General features: G+C 45.6%; 1 protein-coding gene across 7 annotated transcripts in view; it reads left to right on the top strand.

Moving 5' to 3' along the window:
- The first annotated feature begins 886 nt into the window (after window positions 1-886).
- Window positions 887-25416, top strand: part of CHD7 (chromodomain helicase DNA binding protein 7) — a 186714-nt gene continuing 162184 nt past the window's right edge. For 4 of the 7 annotated variants that reach the window (XM_059166380.1, XM_059166377.1, XM_059166378.1 and 1 more), the window contains exon 1: window positions 887-1210. The gene's annotated coding sequence lies outside the window, so the exon portion shown is untranslated. Of the gene's footprint in view, window positions 1211-3916; window positions 3970-5392; window positions 5415-5469; window positions 5536-25416 lie in introns of those variants that run through there. The other 3 variants (XM_059166373.1, XM_059166374.1, XM_059166375.1) reach the window with 3 other exon arrangements.

Genomic DNA, 25416 nt, shown 5'->3' with positions numbered 1-25416 from the left:
TTTGCCAAAGAATGATGAAAACATTCTAGTCCTGACACGTTTAATAATGGGCACACAACCTATTTCTTTGTTTCATAACGATTGCCCTCTCTCTCCCTTTTTTGGCATGGTAACAAATTCAACAAAATCAACGCCATCTAGTTAAACTTTTTTTGATTTAGTAGTGGATCCGGCCGTCCTGTCAACGAGGAGGTAGGAAAAGCAGTGTGGAGAGGCAGGATAAATCTAGTTGACATGGTACGTGTCCATTCTGAATAATTTCATGTGGGAAAATAATTTCAAGTTGAAGGATAATTACAGAAGAGACATCCAAAGCCCTCGAGCCGCCGCCGTCCGCGGACCGTTGGAAACCCCTCGCCGTGGCCAGGAGGACCGCGGCCGGCTCCCAGCCGCCGCTTCCTGCCCCGGGGCGGCGCACCCTGACTCCGGGAAGGTGCCACGCGGGGAAACGTGGCACCCTCTCCAGCCCGCGCCCGGGGCGCTGCCGCGCGGCGGCCGAGCGCTCGGAAGAGCCGTTGCCAGAGGGGCTGCGCGGCGGCCGCGCACCGGCCGGCGGGGAGAACCGCCCGCAGCGCCGGCGCCCGCCCCGGGAAGGGAAGTGGCGCCCGGCCCGCCCTCCGCAGCCCGCCGCCCCGCAGCCCCGCGCCGCCCCTTTTCTCTCGGCCTCTCCCTCGGCCTCCGCCACCCCGGCCGAATTCTTGCATAAATTATGCCAGGCGCGCCTGACGTCAGGTGGCGGCGCGCGGGCGCGGCGCGGAGGGAGCTGCCGGCGGGCGCGCGCGGCCCCGCGGCCTCGGGCGCGCGCGGCGTGCCGGGCGCGCGCAGGCGCTGGCGTGCTGGGGCCGCGGCGGCGGCGGCGGCGGCAGCGGTGGCGGCGGCGGCGGCGGCGGCGGCGGCGGCGGCGGCGGCGGCGGCGGCGGCGGCGGCGGCGGCGGCGCGGGGGTTGAGCCGTGGTAGTGCGGACGCGCTCGTGCTCGGGAACTATCGGATTAAACTTGAATCGAGTGAAATTACACAAAGGAGCGCCGCTGAGGAGGCGGCCCGGGGACCCGGAGACCCTGAAACTCGCCAGAGCCCCGTTCGCCCCCGGCCAACTCCGCGCCCGTGGATTAGACCCCTGGCCGCGGCCGCCGAGCCAACTCCGGAGCCCGTTCTGCGTTTTGTTTTCCCCTCGGCACAGGACAGCTGAGGAGCCCTACCGACCGACCCGGTGAGTGCGAGAGTTCGCCGGGCGCCTCCGGGAGGGGCGGCGGCAGGAAATCGCTTCGGGCCGGGGCCGGGGCCGCGCGAGGAGTTGGGAGCGAGGAGTTGGGCGTGTGCGGGGCGAGGGGCGAGGGCGGGCGGGGGCCGGGGCCGGCGCAGGAGCGCAGCGCCGCCCGTGCCTTGTCGCCGGCGTCGCCGCCCGCGGGGCCCGAACCCGCGCCCCGAGCGCCGCCCGGCGCCCCAACTTTTGCCTGCGTCCGCGGGGCCGGCGGCGGCGGGGGCGCGCGGTCCGGCCGAGGGTCACTTCCTCGCATGTAAATGGCTTTTTGTTGTGCTGCCGGCGTGGGGGGGGGACGGGGGACAGGAGGGAGCGTGTCTGCGCGCGGGGGAGCGCGAGCGCGTTTCCTCCCGCCGGCGCCGAGCACGAGTTGCCGGCTCCATTCGAAAGAAAAAGGAAGGAGGAAAAGTTGGGCTCCAACTCAAGTGCGAGTGGGCGATGGGCGCGCGGGCGCGGGGCGGCTGAGCGGCGGCGGCGGCGGCTCGGGGACGGCGGCGACCCCCGCCTCCCGCCCCCGCCCCCCGCTCCGGACCGACCACGCCGCGCTCGCCGGGAGCGGCGGCCGCACCGGCGCGAACAAAGTGCGTCCCTCCTGGCGCGGTGGCGCCGACCCGCGCGGGGACGGCCACCGGGCGAGGTGGGTCGGCGGCGGGGAAAGTGCGCGGGGCGCCGCGTAGGGCGGGGGCGGCAAGAACACGCGGCGCTGGGGGCGTCCGGACCCCAACCCGTGCCGGCCGCGGGCGCGGAGTTGCGAGCCCGGAGCTGGAGGTTCTCGGGGCTCCCCGGCAGCTCCCAAATGCGCGAGGAGGAGAAGAAAGGGAGCGGGGCCGGGGCGAGCGCGGGGAGGCGCGGCGAGGAGGGGACCCCACCTTGCCGAGCTAGCCGGGCCGGCGGCGGCGACTGCATAATAGCGACTTTAACCCCCCGAGGCAATTCGGCTCCCCCACCCCCGACCCCGCTGGGGGTCAGCGCCGGGCGGGGGGGGGGTCACCAGGTGGCCCCCGAGGTGGCTCGGGTGCGCTCTGCCCCCGCAGAGATCCGCGGTTCGGAGCGTGAACGGCCGAGGTGGCTGGAGGCCAAGCGGTCAGCGGGGAGAGGAAGGAGGGCGGCGGGGGACGCGTTGTTTGTTTGGTTCGCACCGGGGACTGGGCTCACCGGGGGTGCGGGGGCTCGGGCACCGGGTGAGCTGCGGTGCGGCTGCGTCCGCGCGGGGCGAGCGCGGCCCGGGGGGGGTGGGGAGGGCGGCGGATCCCGGGCGGAGGGTGGAGGGGGGGGGTCGAGAGGCTCCGGGGAAGGAGCCGCCGGCCCCGAGCAGCCATCATTACCGAGCCGCCTTTCTCCGGATGGCTCTGCCTCGAGGAGCCCCGCGCCGTGGGAGCGCACCCCAAACTCCCGGCCGGCCGCCCGCTTTGTGAGCGCCCCCGTAGAGCGGGCGGCGCGGGGAGTGCTCCTGCTATGGGTCGGACGGTTTTCCCGGAGGTCACTTTTAGAGACTGTTCACGCCTCGATTTTAAACTAGTTTTTTCCCCCCTCTTCTGAACAGACAATGGACAAAAGAAAAGTAGCAACCCACATGGAGAGTTTCCTTTTGAATTGCTAGAATTAGATACACTATCCAGCTCTCTACTCGCTAAGTATACTTTTTAGTTTCCCATTGTATATTATCTAGCAATCGATTTAAATAACTTATCTTGAAATATGTCCATCCTCTGGGCTCGATTGCTGGGGTATGTTGAATATTTTAATTTATTTTAAAAGGACTTATGTGAAGGCCCTGATTTTTATTTTCTAAGATACTAATTTAAGCCGTCTTTGCAGTGGGCATTACCTTTCGAAGAGGTTGCGTGTATTTTCCCCCCAATTCTCTCCCAATAACGAGAGGGGGGAGTACTCACTATGCGTAATAATCCAATAGAAAAAAAAAATAGTTCTCTTTATTTCCTCACAGATCCATTCTAACGATGACAAACAAATCTTAGTGACTGGGACCTTAACAGCATGGGAACCTGATTTATCCCAGTTATAATTCTATTTAGATTGTAGTAATGTGTGAGTACTAGGTAATTCTTATTTCAGAAATAACTTGAGCAGTGATTTTATGAAGTTGAATCCGTCTCCCAGCCCCCAGAGTACATCTGTCGCGGAGTGTTTTTGTCTTGCTGTTGCACAACAGAAGCCCTCCAGTCTTTACCCTAAAATGGCAGCTTTCATTTGACTGGGGCCCATTCATTGACAATGATAATAAAGAGGCTGAAAGCTAGATGCTAGGGGCACGGAGCAGTACTCGGTTTGCCTTTCTAGGTGATAATAAGTAGGAGACATTTTATGTCTTCCAGATTTGCTCACGAAAACTTTATTTTCCCTGGAAAAATCTGTACTGTAGAAAAAAGTTACAAAGTAAACAGAATTTGAAAATGTATAGGGACTTGCAGTAAATTTTAGGAACCAAATTTTCTTATTTTGCCACTAGTTAAAATATGGCATTCTCCCCTCTTGGATGACCTGATAAAGGGAATAATGGATTTTTGTGAGGCTTGTAACAGGTGAATTTCCTAACCATGACACTTAAGAATTATTTTCCAGCACTGTGTATTTTATAATTTATATTCTCTTGATATGTTCTTCTTTTTTTTTTTCTTCCTCTGTGCAAGCCAGTAAATTGAAGCCTGAGGAATTCTAGGTTTTTCAAGATTCAAATGAATTTTTAGGTAAGAAATGAATAATAATAATATAGACTGGAATGGGAATTCCAAACTCTAGTTATATTGGTTTAATCAATAGGTGTATTTTTAAGTTAATTTAAAAAATTACTCCCTTTTCTATGTCTTGACATGGAAGTCAGGACAGAAAAATGATACAGGTTGTGTATCATACATGATGGTGATGGTTTAAAAACTCAAACATTATTTTCTTCTTTGAGGAAAAGATAACTCCTTTTCCCCAAGTTTAAAATACAGAAGTCAAGTTTAAAATGCATCTACTGACTTAGTTTTAAAATAGAACTTGCATAGATTCATCTGTACTTGGTTTAGTTTTTAACCAGTGGACTTAGAGGACTAGTTCCCAAACTAGTTCCCAAACTCCATGAGTTTTTCTTTTATTGAATTAAAATGAATATTGGTTTACCTTTATAATAATGTGTCAAAGAAATGTTACAACTTTTTTTTTTCATACAAACACAGTCAATAATGTAATATTTATAGTATGGTTTTTAAGCAATTAGGTCAAAAGAAAACGCGTTCTTCATTTGTGACAGAATACTATTGAGTGCTTCAGTGTATGAGTTGTGTGACCCATAAGAGCAATCTAAGTGCCAAGTTAGAGTAGTTATTTCAGACCTAGCTTTGCAACATTTTATTCCCTGTGCTTAAGAAAGTTTGCTTGAGATAAAGTCACCATCCATTTATTTACTCTTGTTTCAGTGATCCTCAGCCTTTTGGTGCATAACTGACAAAAAAGAGGCAGGACTTTCCCTCAGGGAGTTTACTGTCTAGTGGGAGAGAGAGTTCTTCAGGTAACCAGATACTCACATTTAACTTTTAAGGTTAACTTTGGAGGTAGTTATCTTTCATCCTTTATAATCCATATATGGCTTTTTGGATTTGATAGCAGACACCATGGCTATCCTATAAACATCTATAAATAAGGCATTGCAAGAATAAAAATACTTAGTCAGGGCAGAGTAAAGTGTGTGACTATAAAAAATGGCCCTTAAAGCTTCAGCTTTGTAATAAACTGATTTACTTTCGGTGTTCAGATGGTTTCTAGATATAAACAAACGTGCACTGAAATAGATATAGGTCACATAGCTAAATTCACTAAAAAAAAAAAAAGATGGCGAAGGAACATTTTGGATGATCTCGAGATGATGTCAGGAACACATTGGCCCTGTGTGACTCTTTCGTTGTCTTGTCCATTCTTTATGGACGTGTTTATGTATCTTTTTTAAAAAAGCTGTTCTTTTTTATGTCACAGGAAATTTTGAGTTTAGTATAATATCTTCTCAGGGTTCTAAAGCCATTATTGCTTTATTTGGGTGATAAAATTTTCCTTTTTTTCCTAGGAATCTTTATTATTTTGCATTGCTTCTTAAAAAACAACCCTTTGATATTCAAAGATGATGGATGATGTTAAAGTATAAAAGAAATTGGGAGTAAGTGATCACTTTTTTTCTACAAGAAATAAAAAGATGTCATGTTGTATTTCAGGTTGGTTTGCAATTATGCCAGGCAGAAGTCCATAGCCGATTATGGTGGGAGTTAGGAGCTGGGAAGGTAATTAAAAATGCTACTGCTGCTCTTTTATATTTTACTTTTATCAATATATTAAAATTCTTAAATGAAACCACACCTCTCTGATAAAAATAATGAATAGAAGTAGGAAATCATCATGATACTGTCAAATAGGAATTTATCTTGTGATCATTAGTGAATCTTTGGATATTTAGAGAGTTGAGGACCTTAGAGAGCTAACCTAACTTTCTCATTTTACAGATTAAGAAACTAAAGCCCAGAGAGATTAATTAAATGAGTTGCCTCTGGCTGGTCACCCGGGGCTGCTGGTCACCAAGACAGGGCTGTCTTGGTCATGGTTGTCTTCTTGGTGCCCAGCTTGGTGCCAGTGTAGGGGAGGTACTAGGTTTGTTTGTTTGTTTTTTGGATGACTAAGCTGGGTCTGGAAGAATGGAGCTCTACCTCTTAGGTTTTCATCAAAATCACCTTTGGCTTCAGAATTTAGCACCCCTCTTAAAGGTGTTCTGAAGCCTGTAAAAATTTGTTTCTACTGTGTAATGGTTTGGAGGTTTTTTGTTTTTTGTTTTGTAAAACTACGATTATCTGTCTAGAAAAATGCAGAGATAATTATTCCAAGATTTGATTACTGTTTTCATTTAAGAAGCTTGTATTCATTATCATAACTAGATTTCTGTACCTTTTAACTAATGTTAGGTGACTGGAAACATGATTGTTTTCCCAGTGAAGTATTTTTAGAGGGTTCTGTTAAAAAATAATGTAGAATAGTAATACAGAAGCATAACTTGGTAGTAAAAGTCTGATTGGTCCTTGGATTTGTTCAGTTATGTGAGGTGACACTTTCTTTAGTGGCCCTTTTAGCCTCTAAAGTGCTGTAGGTGTCAGCCTTGGCTCTAGTGGCAAGTGACTTTGGACCACAATCAGTTTTCCTGGTTTGTCTGTTTTCTTGTTCATCCATTCAGGTACTTACTTATTGGTTACCTTTCAGGTGAAGGGTACTGTATTGGGAAAACAGTGGTGCCACAAGAAGACGTGGTAGACCCAGACAAGACATGAATAGAGCAACTGCACTGTCCTAGGTGCTGTGCAGTGGGTACTGGGAGGAGTGAGAGCTAGATGGGGGCCCATCTAGCTGTGTGGGTTTTCAGACCTTAGGTAGTGGTTGTAGCACTGCCATCTAAGTGATGCTAGAAAAGGAGGGTAGCGTTAGCTAACTTAGAGGGAGGTAGTGTGTTTGAGGTCTACTGAGAGCCACTACTCTACTGAGAACCACTACATGCGACTCGAGACAGGTGGAGGCCAGCGTGGGTAGGGCCCGTGGAATACTGAATTTGGGATTTGAGAAAAAGTTACAGAGCTACTGATGAGTGTTAAGCAGTGGTTGACAGGGATGGATTTATTTTCTGAAGAAGATTGGATTAATGGGTAAGGCAGCAGAGGGAGAATAGGTTAGGGGCCGCATCCAGCCTGCTGTTGCTGTGCTCCATTTGATGGGGAAATAATAATGGTTTGGACGAATTTGGTGGCTGTGAGGATGGAGAAAAATAGACTTGCGTGAAAAGTACTCAGGAGGTATGATGGCTAGGACTTGGAGGAGATATTTCCTCTTGGGGAGCAGAAGGTGTCAGGGAAAATATACATGTACATGTATACATACATATACACACTGTTCAGCCAGCCGGCTGGTTGGTGATGTTGTTCACTACGGCAGGGAGCACCCCATGAGAACCAGATCTGAGGACGGTGCTGGTCTGCTCTTACAGCCTATGATTGAGGTAGCAGGTAACGGACCATGATGCCCTTGCTCAGCTTTCTTTCCATTGCTAGTGGCATTCCAAAACTTTCCCGAAATGATCTGCAAGCTTCCTCAAAAAGTGGTGCGTGGCGAGTCCACCAAGGAGTGCTGGTAAAGGTCCGTGAGATGCAGCGGGGAGAAAAGAGAAGAAACCATTGTTATTTGCCTAAAACATGGCACTTTGTTTGTTACTTGGCTGAGATGTAGCACTTGGAATGAATTTGCTCATCACAGACTGATAACAAGCTTATGGTAAGCAGACTTGGCCACATTTTGTTCTTCTGCATCTCCACGTTGTGGTGGTGGCTTTCTCTTGCTAGTTACGTACTGACCAAGGTGCTCAGGTTCCCAGCAGATAGCCCGTGGGTCGCACTCTGCTCAGTGAGGGGAGTTAATTGTGTTTTAGGAGATGCTTGCAGTCGTACATGGGTGTGGTGTGGATCCTACATTAGGATCCCTACCTGTCTTTTAGTGGATGATGTATAACTTTGCTGTGTAAATTATCTTAAAAGCCACTTTGTTCAATTATTATAAAAAGTGGATTATATAGCATGGTTAGTAGCAAATGAGAGATGCTAACTGATAAATCTAGAAAAGCTTCTAAAGAGATAAATTATGAAAATCCTGAATGTTTGTCTGGAAACAGTTTTTGAGGGAAGTGTTCAGATTTTTGTGTTTGTTAGTTTATGTAGGAAATGATATTACCCACTTATTTTTGTTATAAATCAGACTTTGATCTTGGTGTGCATGAAGATATCCTTCTTGGGACTCCTTGCCTTTTGGTAGGGTCTGTTTCAAAAGTACTTTCATTGACATTGTTCTTCATAGGCTTTTCTGGTGGCCAGTGTGACTTGGGCAAGTCTCTCCAAATTCTTCCTGGCTCCTTCAGGATAGGCAGGATTGTGTGGCTCTAGGGACATAGACTGATTGTAAGGAAATGCTTCATGTGACAGTTTTACCTCTCGTTCTGAACGATTATTTGAATAAGTTTTAAAATTCAGGAATAGTGTTTCCTGTGGTGGAAGAGTGTACCAGCTGGGCTTGCTTGCTCTACCTCCTGATAAACTGTTGTCACCTACTCCGTGCCAACTTCCTTATTGCACTGCTTCTTCAGCATGGTAGTTTTCAGTTTTTCAAAAACTTTATAAGATGCATTTTTTTTGTTTGCTTGCTCTCATCAACAGTACCTTCTCATAATTTAAGAAATCATTGCCTTCTCCGAGGTGTAGACACTAAATGGAAAGCTGCATGCAGGTTCCTGTGATGTGGGTTTTAGTGGAAGAATATAGAGGATGTTTATTTGTCCTGCCCCCTCCCACCTCTACTCTGCAACGCCAGTGAGCTAGCAGGTTTGAGTTTTCCACTGTGTATCTCATATATGGGGTTGGGGCGGGGCAGGTCAGGCAAAGAGCTACTGTCAGCATGGGGACAGTGGGATCTGGATTGCCACAGTGAGACTTTGTGGAGGGAAAGGCAGGGAATTAGACACTTGTGTCTCTCTCCCTGGGATCCACCACTTAAAATAGTCAGAGATTTTTACACTGTAGTTGCAGTAGGTCTAATAAAGGATACGGGATATCTTAGTGATCAGTTTTTTCCCCTAATCCTGTGGCAAGTTGGGGGACTCTTTCAGCTTTTTTAAAGGGTCCACTTTTTTCTCTTTTTATTCTTCTGTAAAATATCCATAACAGAATCTGTTGATAATTAGCAAGTGTGCTATGCTTTAAACGCACATAAAAACTATTATCTTTGATGTGATACTAAGAGGCAAATGGTGAGAAGGTCCCCTGTAGAATCATAAGCATGCTTTAGTTTCTAAGATAGTTCCTGCCATTGCACTAAGTGAATAATAAAATCAGTTTGAGCACAGGTGTACAATCAAAAATATGCCTTGCTTGGTGATGTATTTTAGGGTGTATGGGTCTAGAAATTACTTCATTTATGGATGGGACTAATATATTGAAACAGTGAAGCCTACATCCTCAAGGTGAACTTTTTTGAAACCTCTCTATTGCAGTATTTCATATTCTTGTATACTTGACCTTGTTTGTGCTTGGAATTTTGCTTTGGCCAATTGCAGGTGTATTGATCTTGTCAGAAAAATCATGCAGACTCATCTTGAGAATTTAAAAATCTTGATTAAATTAAGGAGCTTTATTTTTCTATTAGGTGTGTGTTGGGGCAGTCAGCTAAAAAGGTGTGGAAATAACAAAACAGCATTACAAATAACAGTAATAACTTTAGCTACTAACCAATAGTTAGTTAAGGAGCATTTCCAGTCAAGTAGGTATTATGCTAAGTATTTTAATGGATTGTTTCATTTACCTATCAAAACCTAGGAGAGAAGTAGAATTACTTTCTGCATTTATAGATGAGGAGACCTCAGTTGAGAGGTTAAATTGCCCAGGACCTTAAAATTCTAGCAAGTGATGAGGAGGAATTTGAATCCAGATTGGCCAGTGTCCAGAATCTGCATGTGTAACTGTCTTTCTCTGTTTTGTCCTCAGTAAGCTCTGAGACCATCATTTCTGTCTTAATAGACAAAGGTCTGTTAAAAATACTGGTAGCACCCTGTCATCCTCTGTCGTACCCTATTACTGTGTCCACTCAGTGCAGGTTATTTCTGTCCACACTCCCTCTGTTTGGCCTTCCTGTATTTCTGGGGCCATATGTCTTGATGTCTACAGTGACTAAGTCCCATGTCTTTCACTCTTTCTGTCCCTCCTTTGCCGTGGAGGTGAGAACAATTGTTCTTATGGTGGTTTTATCCTGTGGTGGCTGAGAACTTGAGTTCTGACATCAGATCAGAGTGAACCGTAAAAGTGGAAATAATACTCCTACCAACTGGGGCACCTGGGTAGCTCAGTGGGTTGGGCCTCTGCCTTCGGCTCAGGTCATGATCTCAGAGTCCTGGGATTGAGCCCTTCATCAGGCTCTGTGTTCGGCGTGGAGCCTGCTTCTCCCTCTCTCTCTCTCTCTCTGCTTGCCTCTCTGCCTACTTGTGATCTGTCAAATAAATAAATAAAATCATAAAAAAAAAAATTACTCCTACCAAGTAACCAGGGTTGTGATGGGAGATTGAGATACTTTAGCTAAAGCACTTGGTATAGCAAATGGCATATGTATTGAGTAGTTATTATTATTTTGAATAGTTATTATTATTTGCTTACTCTTAATCATTGAGTTTATCAAACCATGTATCTTGATTTTATTTTTTAAAATTTTTTAAAAAAGATTTTATTTATTTATTTGACAGAGATCACAAGTAGGCAGAGAGGCAAGCAGAGAGAGAAGGGGAAGCAGGCTCCCCGCTGAGCAGAGAGCCGGATGCGGGGCTCGATCCCAGGACCCTGAGATCATGACCTGAGCTGAAGGCAGAGGTTTAACCCACTGAGCCACCCAGGTGCCCCTTGATTTTATTTTTAATTTAAAAAGTCCCCATAACCCTAAATTATGACTGGAAAGATTAAGTGGCCTGCAGTAGTGATCGGCTATACCTTTTTCACTTTTCCCCAGGAATAGACATAAAATTATTTGTCCCTTGTCCTGGTGTATAACTAGACGTTGTTTAGCTAAGTTCTTGTAGTTACTGAGAGGCAGTTGTGAGATATCCCAACTACTAAAAATGACAAATTTGAGGAACTAGTTCTTCCTTTTGAGCTGTAAGATACCCATTTGCAGCCTGAATCGTGGCTGCCTCACTGGCAAACCAGTCATTCTTTCTTTTCCTCAAACCTGCACTTCTCCCCAAATGCCAGAGGATGTAATCTTAGGCCGTCAGTGGTGTGGGCATGTTCGATCAGTTCTGGAGTATTAGAACTTCCCAGTTCAGACTGGAGGGTTACAGAGTATAAGAATACTCTGGAGCTTTTGGTCTTCAAGTCGCTGATCATTTGTTTCAGCCCTGTCCTCTCCAAATTCTCTTTATTGCTTAAGGAGGAAACAAGATGGGATCTAAAATGAAGGTAGATTTGGGGCCAGGATTTGGAGTAGCTACAAGTGAATGAGATGGTTCCCTTCCTCTGGAAGGGTAAGGCTCTGGGATAGTTCTCTTGGAATTCCACTGCTATCTAGACAGACATGACAATGGAAGAGGTGGAGTATAGACAACTTTCATTTTTTAAGATTCCATTTTCTTTTCACTTAAAAGCAACTTTACGGGCACAATAAAATGGTCGGGCAAAATGTAAACACTTGATCAGTATGGACGCAGGGAGTTCCTTGTACTGTTCTTGCATCTTTATTGCAAACTTGGGAAGTTGTCCGCAAATCAAAGTTTCTTAAGTAACATGACTGACTCTAAGGGCTTGATCTTAGTAGCTAGCCCTTGGCGTGGACTTCTTGTGAATTCACATTTTGTTAAATTTCTTATTTATGTGAACTGTTTCCACTGACTCCTGAAGTAGGATTAATCAAAATGCTGAGGTAGCGGGGCACCTGTGTGGCTCAGTCGGTTAAGCATCTGCTTTCAGTTTGGGTCAGGGTCCTGGGGCCCTGGGATAGGGCCCCGATGTGCCCTGCTTCACAGGGAGTCTGCTCCCTCTGCTCCTCTCCTGCTTGTGCACACTCTCTCTTCATGTCAACTGAAAAAATAAAATCTTAAAATAACCAAAAATGCTGAGGTAGGTGAGGGAATGGAGTTTTAGAGTTTGTTTAATAAATTTAATAAATTTGCCCCAAATCACAGCTGTTAAAGATGGAGTTGGGCTCATTCATTTAGTAGCTCATTCATTTAGTAGCCTGTGGCATTAACCTCTCTGCAGAACTTGCTTTGTTTGGATGGACCCATCCAACAAACAGGATGTAGGCCTTGGAAGGGTAGGATGAACTTAACAAGATCTTACATTCCTGTGCTTTGGAGGGCTGCCTCCTGGAAAGAAATTGAGAGGCAGAAAGGTGTCTCTTAATGGCTTATAATTAGTGAAGTTTCTTTTCCTCAGATGTTATATCTTACTGTGAATGCTTTCAGCCCAGAAGACACATGTTCATTGTAAGACTTCCTGGTGTCCCAGCCCTGTTTTTGTTTACCAGTCCAAGACCTAGCCAGCATCAGAGTATTCAGCTTGCAACAGAAAGGTGTTCCCGAATGTTCCTTCCCAGTGTTTATCCTAGATGTGATTCACTTAGTATCTTTTCCTCCTTACACAGGCCTTAAGTTGCCTGGGCAGGAACCCAGGATGCTGCGTAGGCTCACTTGTTCCTCATAGATGCATTATTTGGGGGAATATGCATCCTCCTTGTAGACAGCGTCTGCTAACACATAAGATGGCAGGCCATCTTCTCCAACCATACGTTGCATGGTTTCAATTGGTATAAAATTCAAATGCATTAATCAGTAGACTTTTATGTTTTGGGGTAGATGTGGGTTCCTTTTCCAGAAGGTTAAAAAAGAGAAAAGAAAAAAAATCCTAAATGCTAATACTACTTTGCCTCATAGAAATATTTATGGTGATATGTTTCTACATTTTCTTCATGTTTATAGATTTTTCTTTCCCCTTTCACAACTGAAGAAACTGTTGCCTAGTTTGAATACAGTGAGCTTCTAGTTGAAACTTAAGTTTTGCCATTTTTTGGTACAATTAAAATTAAAATGTTTGTCTGGATTGTGTTAAGTTTCAGAACTGGGTTTATCACCAGAATTAGCATTTTAAGTTTTCCGTTTCCCCCCTCATTAAAAACCAAAAATAAACATCTGGGCTGGTGTCATAAAGAACTTTGTGGCCAGTATGGGCTGCTGAGAGCCATGGTGTTTAGCTGGGTGCTGCAGGAGAAGGAAGCGTCTGTCTTATGTGCTGTCAGATCCAGTTGTAAGGACACAGTACAGTAGCACAGTCGGGTGCTTTCCCCAGGTGGCTGAGCCCACCGGCGTGGACACTGCTGTAACCGGGTTGTGGGCTGGCAAGTGTGTGCTGTAGTGCTGTTGGACTGCTCTGTGCGGGAGCAAAGGTCATGTGCTGTCCAGGGAGCTGCACGGGAACCAGGCTTTTGCGAGCAGAATGGCTGATGTTGGGACCCCCTGTCATAGTCTACAGCTCAGGCTTTTCAGAACCTCGGGAGATGGCCATATTGTTGGGATTTTCCTTTATGGGTCACTGCTGCAAACCAACAGTAATGTCTTCCTTTAGCAGATCTAAAAAATGACCATTTCTTACCTTTGCCTTCTCTAAAAATGACTGCTTGGGCCAGCTGTTGGCTCCGGTAAGAGATTTGGCTCTTGTTTCACCTGCCAGGCTAGGGGTGAGAAAATGGGTCAGTGATTCAGATGATTAAGGCACGACAGCATTAATTCATATCCCTGTGAAATTTACTTAACTATTTCTTACTCCCAATGTTGTCCTTCGTGAGAGCAACTCCACCTTGCCCTTTTCTCACTGTTTTGAAGCAGTTGCATGGGAAACGATCGATCATTATCCTTGGGGCAGAAAGCAGCTTTTTAACAATGTTTTTATCTCCTCCTTTCTGCCTTCCCCCTTCCACCTCGCCAGGATTCAGAAGGTGTACGAGGCTGCTTTGCAGAAATAATGCAGTCATTGGTCTTTAGGAAGAGTGGAGTTTGAGCTGGTCTGAGGCACCTTTTTCATCTCTTTTCTTCAAGGGATTCATAAAATGAGTCCATGTGGGTGATTTTTTGGATTTTATGTAGTTATTTTACAAGTGCACTTGGTAAGATTCAGATAACTAATAAAATAGGTTTTTGTCATGCTTTAGAATTGACACAGTCCTCTGGCGTACTTGCTAAAAATGCAGATTCCTCTAGGTCCATCCTACTGAGTTGGAATCTCTGTGGGCCATCTAAAATCTGACTTTTTATCTTGGTGTTTCAGTACTCTAAAAAGCCACACATTCAGGCAAATGTGGTAGTTACACAGTGGGCATACCTGGGAAGTAGAAAACAATTTGGAAAAAAGGAAACCCCACTCATATGTACTCACAATATTTTTGGTGACTTGTGCAAGTACTGTTACTCGCTTACATGCAGAGGAGTGAGGTGTGGCTGCTGTTGGTGTGTCAGTTGATAGAAAAGGCGAAGATGGACGGGTGGATCAAGAGTTTAAAAGCATAGTCCGCTTTAGAGGTGGTGTCAGAAAGGAGAGGAGAATAGCTCGTTTGTATTTATTTGTTACATTTGATTTTCCTTCCTGCCATGGAATAATTACAACTTTGTTTAGTGTGTACTTCTGGTTTACATGGTGCGGGTGTGAACAGGGAATGGGCTGACGTGCAGCCGTGCTATTTTTGGGCAGCCCATTTCAAGCGAGTATCACTTCCAAGGACATGTAATAACTTTAAAATGAGAGTTCTCTCGAAACGTAATTTGGCGAGTGGGTTAGTGCTGTCTTTGAGGACTTGTTAGCAGAGTTCTCTGGAGGAGACTCGAAGCCCGTGTTGAGAGGATGGAAGGACGCATCCACACGGAGGATTTTGCTCAGCCGCCCCTTCCTCTCTGGCTTAGCACTCACAGTACTTGTCTCCCTGGACCCTGGCACGCAGGCTCCGTCAGGCTCCTGGGCCTTGCGTCCCATGTTCCCGCGGGTCCTCCTTCCTCTCCGTCCTGTTCCCTGCGGACGCCGGCACTCGGGGTTCCCTCTCGTCTGCGGCCAGCACTCGGGGTTCCCTCTCGTCGGCCCCCGGGCCTGGTTGAGCCCACAGCCTCGCTCTGGTTTCTGTGTGACGGACTCCTCAATCTGTATTCCTGTTTCCGGTATCTCTCCCGTCCTCTCCGCTGTGTCCCCAGACTGTGTGAAACCTGGCTTTTTAACACCTCCTCCTCCCTGCCCAAGCGTAACAAAAGCCCGAAGCTCCAATTCCAGTTCTTTCTCTTGAGTTCTGGCTGTCCTGAGGCCTGCACTGCTGGTGGTGGTTCCTGACTCCTGACTCCTGGCTCCTGGTCCTGGTCCCGGCCGCCGGCGGTATGTTGCAGGCTCCTTCTCCTCAGAGGGTGCCCCATCCTGGTGTCCTGGCATCCTGGCTCCTTCCACTACGTTGCACTCTCCCTGACGCCCGCTCGGCTATTAGAGCGCAGTCCCGGGCCTGCGGGGCCATCGCTGTCATTGTTAGTTGCACTGGAGGAGAGCAGGGCAGGAACCAGTGTCTGGTGGATCCCCCTCCACCCCCCAATCCCCTTTCCTGGCCTTTTGCATCTTTGGTCTGTGCCCGGGCTGCCACCCCAGGCATCCCCACCACCCAGGCCGGGAGTTTAGAAGGAGCCGGCTGTGGGGTGCAGCAGGCTGCGAAGCGTGGGCCCCGCTCCAGCTCTGCTCCTTGTGGGGCGGCCTCCGTGACGGCGGCCTTCGCGTGGTTGCTCTTGGGGCCCGGTGTTAGTGCGAGGTTGCCCTGTGCCTGAGGCCTTGCTGGCCTTCTCCGCGGCAGGTAGCACCTTGTGCCTGGCTGGCTCCTAGGTAGTTCAGAACCTGGGTGGGAAAGCAGGGGGAGAGTTACTCTGGCCTCCTCAAACCCCATCGTTGCATCCCTGGCGTTTGATCTGAACGTGGTTTCCCACCGTGGCATTGTTTTGACTCAGTACGGAAGCTGCGTCACGGGTTAATTCAGTGTGTTTGTAGGTTAGCCCAGTAATGTCTGTTTTCTAAGATTGTGTTGGAGGGAAAACTGTTAAAACTAGCTCCTGAAATCCTTTGGGAGGGAATTGCTGGCTGCATTGGGTGTGACCTAAGTAAGTACTGGAGTGGGTGATGTTAGCATGAGGAACCATTTGGTGACACTGGAATCTAGGTGGATGCCTGACTTCTGAGCTCGTGCGAGCACATCAGACTTTTAGAAATGGGGTTAGAGAAAACTGGACCCAACCTGATCTATGTTAGAGTGAGCTTTTAAATAAAGGGCCGTACCCACGTCATTTCTAGGAAGGACTTTAATGAATGCAGAGACATGGCCCGTAACGGCAGGGCAAAATTCAATAATGTTTTCAGATTTACATCTCTAAAGAGAAAAATGACAATTTCTGTGGGAGGTTTGTAATACAGTCTTTTTGGTTTTGGGGAATCTGGATATGCCTACTGAAAGCTGTTATTTCATTAACTCTTTCAAAGGTAATAGAATTATGAGTATGTAAATCTTGATAATATTTTTGGTGCCTAGGACTTTGATGTTTGTGAAGGCGTGCCCATGTAAAATTATAAGTTCCTTGGGAGGTACTGAAATTGTTCTGCAGCTCTAGGAATTGCAGGTTCATCCACACGTGACAGTGTGGGACAGGACGGCACAGTGTATGTCATTGAGTGCTAAAAAGGTGTGATGCTGTCAGTCTGGTAGCAACTGGAAGCAGCAAGTGCAGGACTTGGTAATGGAGGAAGAAATCAGGAGGTCTGATTTGCACTGTCTTTTGGGAGGTTGGAGTAGCTGAGAAAGCATATGAACAAAAGCACAGAGACCTGTCAGCCCAGGATCCTGGCAGGGAGCAGACAGGTAGCCCAGAGTAGCTTGAATGGGCCAGCGCAGGGGACTATTTTCCCAGTGCCCTCCCTGGGAGGACACAGCCGCTGCCATGCACCTGCCCCCTCCCCCTCTCTGTCCCTGAGTCAGTCCCCCATGGCTGAGTGAGGCCTGCCAGCTCAGGGAGGATCCCAGTAGGCCAGGAAGAAAGGAGCAGGGCTGGGAGAGACAAGAAGGGTGTGGGCTGTGGCGAAACTGGAAGTTCAGAGTGTTAGATCCTGACTTCCATTACGTGATGGAATGGAGTTGAAAGGTTAGTTTGGCAACATGTGATGGATTGCAGTTGAAGAGGGACTAGAGGCAAAAAGTCAGAGCGGCTGGAGTCGGCCAGCCGGCAGTGGTAGAGCCCTGAGTACCGGGAAGCTGAAGAGGAGAGCTTGGGACCCCGTGAGCAAGGGGAGGGCGGGGTGGGAACCCGTCACTCCAGGAGGCCTGGTATAGAGCTGAGAGTGCTTCGAGGAGAACTTAGGTTGGATATTGTGAACTGAGATTGAGAAGTAGAAAACATTGGAGGAGGGTAAGATGTATAAAAAGAGAAAGTGATCACATTAGAAAGGTTCCAAAGGAAAGCTTCTTAACTGGCGAAGTTGTGCAACTTGCACGTCAAGAAACAGCAAAATACTAAACGGTTTTTGTTTGTTTTAAATAAAAGGATCTTATGAAGATGACTTTGGAACTGTTTTCACATGTAGCTTGACTTTATTTTTGTAAATATCCTTTACAGCTTGGGCATCCTTGGAATAACGTGACAGTATCCTATGGAATATTAATATTACTCTCTCAGAGTCAAATCAGCGCCATGGCAATTTGATCAGGAGTCTGTAGGAAGGCCATACAAATAGTTACTACAAACCGAAGTTCACCAGTTTACTGTAGTTCAACTTTCTTTTAAATGTGTGTGTCCCAACATTAGGAAGGACAGTCTCATGTTTTATACTTCGTCTACTCTATGTGTGGATCTGTTAAAAAGACACATCAGCATTTTCGGGGAGAGAATACAGCAGAGACACAGTTACAGCCCAATGGAAAGCCATAAAGGGTATCAGTAGATAATGCATAGAAGAAAATTCAGTTGCCAATAAACATAAACATTTCCAAATTGTGGAGTAATAAAAGTGCAGATTAAAACGAGATCGTTGGGGCACCTGGGTGGCTCAGTGGGTTGAGCCTCTTCCTTCGGCTTGGGTTGTGGTCTCTGGGTCCTGGGATCGAGCCCCACGTGGGGCTCTACTCAGCAGGGAGCCTGCCCCCCCCCCCACTCCCCCCGTCTGTTGCTCTCCCTACCTGTGATCTCTCTCTCTCTGTCATATAAGTAAAGTCTTTAAAAAATACCAACAAAAACGAGATCCTTTTTTTCTCCTTGTCAAATAAGTAAAAATATAAAACATATTCTTGATGCTGCCAGAATATCGATGAAGCTTGCACACTCAGTGCTGTCTGAAGTTCAATAAATACAAATATTTTGGAATGAAACTGGGGATTATATGTCTCAAGACATTTATAAATAGCCATTGAAGTGTTAACCATGTATCCTAAGAAAGAATCTGAAATGCAATCAGCTATTATGAATAAAGAGTTGCAGCATTTTTTCTGAGTGAAAAATTGCAAATGGTTTAATTTGTGTTCTATCATATGTTAGAATATTAGGCAAACATCACAAATCACGTTTTTAAAAAAATAAAACTTGTAAGAGTAGGGTATAAAATAATATTAACTGTGGTCCCAATTTTATACAGATTAATTTATAAGCATAGGAAAAGACTAGAGGGAAATATATCAGTTTAAAAACATGAGTGATTTCAGAGATTGGCAGTTTTACTTAGTTAAAAGCTCCGATTCCTGAGTTAACTAGATCTGGTTTGAATCTCTAACAGCTTATTGGCTGTTTGACTTTTGGACAAGTGACTTCTTAGCTCTTTGTGACCACAGGCAAAGTTTTTTTTTTTTTTTTTTTTTTTTTTTAACTTAACTAAGACTCAGTTTCTTGAGCTCTAACTAGGAGATGATAATAGTACTTACCTCCTGGGCTTACTTAGATTAATGTAATAGTGCTTTTAAAATACTTCACACAGTGCTTGTTGTATCATTAGCACTCAGTAAATGTTAGTTTTTTGGATTACAGGTGATTTTTATTTTAATCTTTTTGTATTTATTTACTTATTTATTTGACAGAAATCACAAGTAGGCAGAGTGGCAGGCAGAGAGAGAGGAAGGGAAGCAGGCTCCCTGCTGAGCAGAGAGCCTGATGTAGGGCTCTATCACAGGACCCCGGGATCATGACCTGAACTGAAGGCAGAGGCCTTAACCCACTGAGCCACCCAGGCCCCTCTAATCTTATTATTTTTAAAAGTCTAAACTGAAAGATACTTTTACAATCAAGAAAAACAATAACCACCACCAAGAAGCTGTCTGGTACCTTATAAGGAAGGATGGACTGACAATTTTTCCCTCTTTTATGGTAGGGCTGGGAAAATCTGAAAACAAAACAAAACAAAACAAAACTTAGCTGGTTATTGGGCGCCTGGGTGGGTCAGTGGGTTAAAGCCTCTGCCTTCGGCTCAGGTCATGATCCCAGGGTCCTGGGATCGAGCCCCACATCGGGCTCTCTGCTCAGCAGGGAGCCTGCTTCCTTCTCTCTCTCTGCCTCTCTGCCTACTTGTGATCTCACTCTCTGTCAAATAAATAAAGAATCTTTAAAAAAAAAAAAACCAACTTAGCTGGTTATATTGTTTAAACAAATAGTCCCAACTTTTCCCTCTCAGGGTTTTTCTTTTTTCTAGGTCACTTAGCAATAATTAGCTTATTTTTTCTATCCCAAAGAAATTTTGTTCTGTAGTGAGTTGAATTTTAAAGACCCCCCCTTTTAAGTTTTCTGAAGTCAAAACAAGAATCATCTTTTTCCTCCCCTTGAAAACAAATCATCTTTAAAAATATTTCTATAGATGAGATCTGAATTTGGTTAATATTAACTGCACATTTAGCACTCAAATTTCAGACATATTTAGTGCTAGCTTCTGTACGTCTCACTTAATTGTTTAAATATGTGAGCATGATTTTGATATTTGGGAGGTGGAGGAGAAAGCCCTTGAGGTTTTCGAGCTTGAGTTAAAAGGCTTATTGTGTCTTGGAGCAAGTTGATGTAAGCTAGTAGGAAGACTTCAGCATCTGGAACTCTCTCACCTTGGAACTGTGTCTTTCTCGTAGAAGAAACACATCTGGGCTGCATGCAGCCTAGAGAAACAGTCTCTGTTTCCTTCACAGGAGGGTAACAGATTTGCACTTAGAATAAAATAACTTCAAAGCCTTTGTCTCCTTGAAGTTATGTTACCTTGCATTTATGGCACACATTCTTTATTATATCTTCTGTGGCAAACAGAGTAGGGTAAGAAAAGAATGGAGACAAGTTGTTAACATTGTCCCCTAAGTTAATTAATAAGAGTAACAAGTTGATGGTGATATAAAACTTGAAAACCGTAGAATCTGGAATATAAGCAATTACATTTTATTATTACACTTCATCAAATTAAGATGGCATCAGTCGTAAGACCTATTTCTGATGTATTGAAATGTGAAGAAAAAAAGTATGTCTTGGAATTGATGAAATACAGTGAGTAAAAAAAAAAAGCAAGAACCCTTCAGTTTACAGTTATGTGTAATTTTTTCAGTTTTGTTTACTGAGTAAAAAGGAGAATCAACTGAATGCATCTGAAATTGGACCCTAAGCCTCTAATCTTGAGCAGAAAGATTTCACAGTACTGTGTCACTTTGATCATACCTGGTGCCATCTCTAACCCGCCTTCTCTGTATGTTATGAGTGGCCGAGATGGACTGATGAATCAGGTATTTCAGCATGACCCTGCTTGGCCACTGGTCCTAATGGAAGCAGACTGTGGGCAACTTTCTGTAGTGTTAATCTTCCAGACTGCTCTCAACACATTGGGCACCATAACAGTGTCACTGAGACTATTCCATAAGACCGAAGCCAACCTTGATTAAAACTCACAGGAAAACAAGAAATGTACTGTTAACCATGAAAAACCCGACTTGACAAACGATCAGCTGTTTGAGTATAGATTCTGAGCTTCTTACTAGGCTAGTGCCCACATTTTACATATGCAAAAGTAGTAAAATAAATGGTTCCTGTTTATGAAGAAGTTTAAAATCTAACTACTTGGTGATAAAACAAAAGGAAGGACGCCTTTTAATATTTTTGTATTTTCGGATAATTTAAGAGGATTTTGCATCAGATAGTGAAGAATTCAGATCAGGTGGACTTCTCCAAACCCAAATGTGGACCTGTTAAAGGGACATCAGAACTTCCTCCTCCACCAGCCCTAAGAAAGAAAAACTGCAGATAAAATGATGCAGATAAAAATTCCTCAATGGGGATGCCTGCTGGCTGAGTCGGTTAAGCGTCTGCCTTTGGCTCAAGTCATGATCTCAGGGTCCTGGGACTGAGTCCCCCATTGGGCTCCTTGCTTGGTGGGATCCTGCTTCTCTCTCTGCCTGCTGATCCCTGTGCTTGTGCTTGCTCTCTCTCTGACAAATAAAATTCCTTCCTTCCTTCTTCCTTTCCTTTCCTGCCCTCTCTTTCTCTCTCTCTCTCTTTCTGTAAAGCTTCCCTAAATGTACAGTTAGAGATTGGAAAGGTAGCATGGCATAAATGTTAAAGACAAGACCTCTGGAGTCAGATGACCTGGGTTTAAAACCCAGTTCCAGCACTTAACTGTCTTTAGGACCTTGAGCAAGTTAATTCAGTTTCCTCACTTGTAAAATGCGGTTCATAATAGTGCCTTCCTATTTAGTGCCTGGCACATACTAGGCATTCATTAAAACGAGCAGTTACTGATATTGTTATGGCTTGCTGTTTCTTTGTAAAGAGAGGATGAAAGTGAGGGGTGTAAAGATTTCAGAGCCCTGGTATCTATTTGCATAACAAAGTTTCAAATAAAGATGGTAGCTAACAGTATTCTTGGCATCACAATGAGCACGAACCCAACTGGAGAACAGTTAGTTTTAGTATCTTTAAAAGGAAAGGTTGAAAGTATGATTGTAGCATTACCTTTAGAACATTTTGCGAGTAATATCTTGGTCAGGGTTTTCTGGATTTCTCTGTGTGTTATGTGGTTAAAGAAGGAGTGGTTTTAAGATGGCAGTGTGGATTTAGGATGTAGCCAAGTGTGAGCAGAATGGTGCTTTGTGTAATGTTACCGGCCTCTCCTGTTTTATCCCGTAGATTCCCTTATCAGTGATACAACCAAGTAATTTAATGTCACCAAAAAATTACGTGACCATCAAGAAGAACTGAGATGATTTAAAAATTGCCAAATACTGATATTTTAGCCATTGTTTCTAGTAATGTAGAGTGAGCCAGTGCTATGTGATGGGTATTATTACATGTTATCTTTTTATTTTTTTATCTTTTTTTTTTTAAATTTAAAGCCTCAGATGGCTTTTTCTGCATAGCCAGTCCTTTGTCTCCCCTCATTCCTATGGAACATGTCCCGGCTCCTCTGTTTCCTTCCTGAGGGTGGGGAGGGCATAGAAAACTCGAGTTAAGAAATGGGGCAAGACTTTAAGGAGCTTACAGTTGAATTAACTTTCATCTCCTCTTCAGCCTCGTGCTCCACTGACTTCTAGCGTCACCCGTCACAGGCCACCCTCTCCGCTGCCTCCTGGGTTAGGTCAAGTGTGTGTGTGTCTCCTCCCCTTCTTGTTTGTTGTTTCATAGCTAGAGATTGTTTCTATGGAAATATTTTAGATTCTAAACAGTCAAATTTCAAAAGATCATGAGGGATAAAACTAAATACTGAATTGATACTTGGTGATTGCTTGCCTTAGGTCTTTCCAGCCATGCTAGCAGCTTTTTACCTTCACGGATTAGGTCTAGGATGTCTCTAAAAGCTTATTACTACCTTAGAGTAAGTGCAACAGCCAGTGGTGTTCTGATGTAGGTACACATTATCTAGCAGGTCTTTTTATTAGTTGCTGTGCTGAGACGGGATATTGACCTGATGAAAGCCAACGTTCCATGAATCTGTCTTAACCCAAACTAGATGAAGACAGCACTAAACCCAAAGGAATCAGAACCACAGGATTAGGAGTTGACTGTGTTTGGGCTAAGACGATGAGCCGGTGGCACAGCCAGTGACTAAGTAGTTGTAGAAACTTAAAAATACAGTCAGCTGAGGTGCTGGCTGGGTGGCCGTTGAAACCAACTCAAAGGTCTGTGCATGTGAGGGAGTTTGCAAAGTCTCTAGCTGCTGTCAGTAGCCATTGGAGGCAGTATAACCTAAGAGTTAGGAGCATGGGTACTGGAGTGGGAACCTGGTTCTAATTTAGACGGCACACTGTACCACGTGACCTTGGGAAAGCTACTGAAATCCTCCAGGCTCAGTTTCTGAAGTGAGACCAGTGCCTGGCGCGCGCCGCTAAGCGCAGCCACGGGCACGATGACGATGGGCGATGGGGTCGCAGCTCTGGCAGGTCTGTCATTGCCTCCGAAGGTGATGCTTTCCAGAAACGGTGGGCTGGTTTCACAGATAAGAACAATATGCTCATCTGAATCTTGTGCTGAGTGAGGTTTGTGAGTAAGGTGTATTTGAGCTAGAACATACTTTGGTGGAAAGTGAGCACACGTGTGTACGCAGATGTAAACTGGAGGTGCTGCGGGATCTCTCCTGTGATGGGGGCATTTGGATCAGGTCAGCAGACAAGGTCAACTGAAATGAGAGTCACGGCAAACACGTCTTCATGAGCAGCAGCTCTGGCTTAGTGACTGTGTGGGGGGGAACCGCTGGTGTCCAGTGTCTTCAGGGGCGTGCAGACCTGAGTGCCCACCCAGGCCTCAGTGAAAGGCCGTCATAGTGGGAGAGATCCCAGCCCAGAGAGCCAGTCTTCCCAGTCACACGGGTCTGTTCACCTGTAGAGAGCCATGCGGTCTGTGCCTGTCTGAGGACTCTGCCTCTGATGGTTCCAAGTAAGCAAAGCCCTCACGGTGCAGTGGGTTGTTTTCCCTCCTGTTTTGTGCGTGCTCACACTTGGGCATTTGTTTGGGAAGAGAAGGACTTCCTAGTTACAGCGGAGGGGGAGGTCATCACCCCAAGATGATCCTGCGGCTGTGCCACATGTGCAGTTGTCCCATTGTGGGCTGTCGGGTCATAGCGTTGTTCCTTCTTTTGTGTAGCTGTCTGCATGGTACGACGGGGGTGATTTCTTAGTACGGGTTCTGTCTCGGAGACACCTTGTACCAGGTAAATAAAATCTTTAAAGAATGAATTTTATTTGGAAAACTGGGTTCACATGAGAAGGAAACTGCTCGTTTGAGAGGTATTTGATTTAGCGACAGCTCCAAATGAACTTAGAAGGTATTTTTAACCTTCCTGGGGATGTTGAAAAGCCAGTTGTCCCCCACTCTTTATGGGAGGAGACGCCCATCACCACTGTGACTTGTTTGGTTTCTCTGTAAAGGATGTTTACTTTGCTGTGTAGGGTTGTTTTCTGCCTCTTGTGCAAATCCTTAAGCCTCTGGTATAGCTGTGCGTGGTTGGTGAGGAGTGAGGATCTCTGCTTTCTTTCCTGCGGTGCCAGTTTCTGAGGTGGGACAAGATGAGGAAAAACCAGCTCCACTACTCACTAGTTTTTATTTTGGAGAATTACTTAATTGCTTTGATGTCATTTTCCTCATCTACAAAATAGGGAAGAGGGGCAGATAATACTTAAGGGGTATTTGTGAGGACGGTGGGGGTGTGTGTGTGTGTGTGTGTGTGGTGTGTAAAGCACCTAGCACAGAACTTGGTTTGTAGTGAGCACTTACTAAATGTTAGTTACTCCCCCCTTGCTTTAGTGGTGATTTCCCACATGTGGTGTATAATTGGGAAAATACAGGATTCTCTTCTTATGAATATTGCACTTGTTTTAGCCTAGGTGTCCCTACTGATTTCTATGTCGGTGAATAGTTACTGCGTCCGTATCACACCTCGCCTCTTGCAGCTCTTACTTTGGTTTCCTCCTCAATGAAACCATCTATTCCAACTTCAGAGAACAACTGGAATCTATTTAGTCCACTAAGTAAAGCTTTTTATGTCAAGACCTCCTAGCAACAAGCTCCTGAGAAGGTGGAGACTATGGTTTTAGTTGTGAACTTAAAAACAGAATCTCTTCTACTAATCCCTTTTCTATCCAAGCATTTCAGTTGCTGGTAACAGGAATGTGAAAGTGACAAGGAATTAGCCTGTAGTCTGAGATCTAGAGTCTCCCAGTGAGTCTCAGTTGTTTGCTCACTTGGCCAGGCAGTGAGGGAGGGTCTACTCTAGGGAGGTGTGAACGGACTGGGGCCATCACTGCAACTGGCTTCCACAGTGAATGTGCAGTCTTAATTCCCTTTTTTTTTTTTTTTTAAGATTTTATTTATTTATTTGACAGAGACAGAGAGACAGCAAGAGGCGGAACACAAACAGAGGGAGTGGAAGAGGGAGAAGCCCTTGATGTGGGGATCAATCCCAGGACCCTGGGATCATGACCTGAGCCAAAGGCAGACACTTAACAACTGAGCCACCCAGGCGCCCCCATAACCTTAATTCTTGCATGAAATACCTTTGGCCAGTTGACCAGTGATAGTGCTGAAATGGAGGGACGTGGGGAGAAGGTGTTAGAATCTC

The sequence above is a fragment of the Mustela lutreola genome, chromosome 3, assembly GCF_030435805.1.
Source record: "Mustela lutreola isolate mMusLut2 chromosome 3, mMusLut2.pri, whole genome shotgun sequence".
In the NCBI taxonomy this organism is placed as follows: Eukaryota; Metazoa; Chordata; class Mammalia; order Carnivora; family Mustelidae; genus Mustela; species Mustela lutreola.
This window is presented reverse-complemented; position numbering and strand designations above follow the sequence as displayed.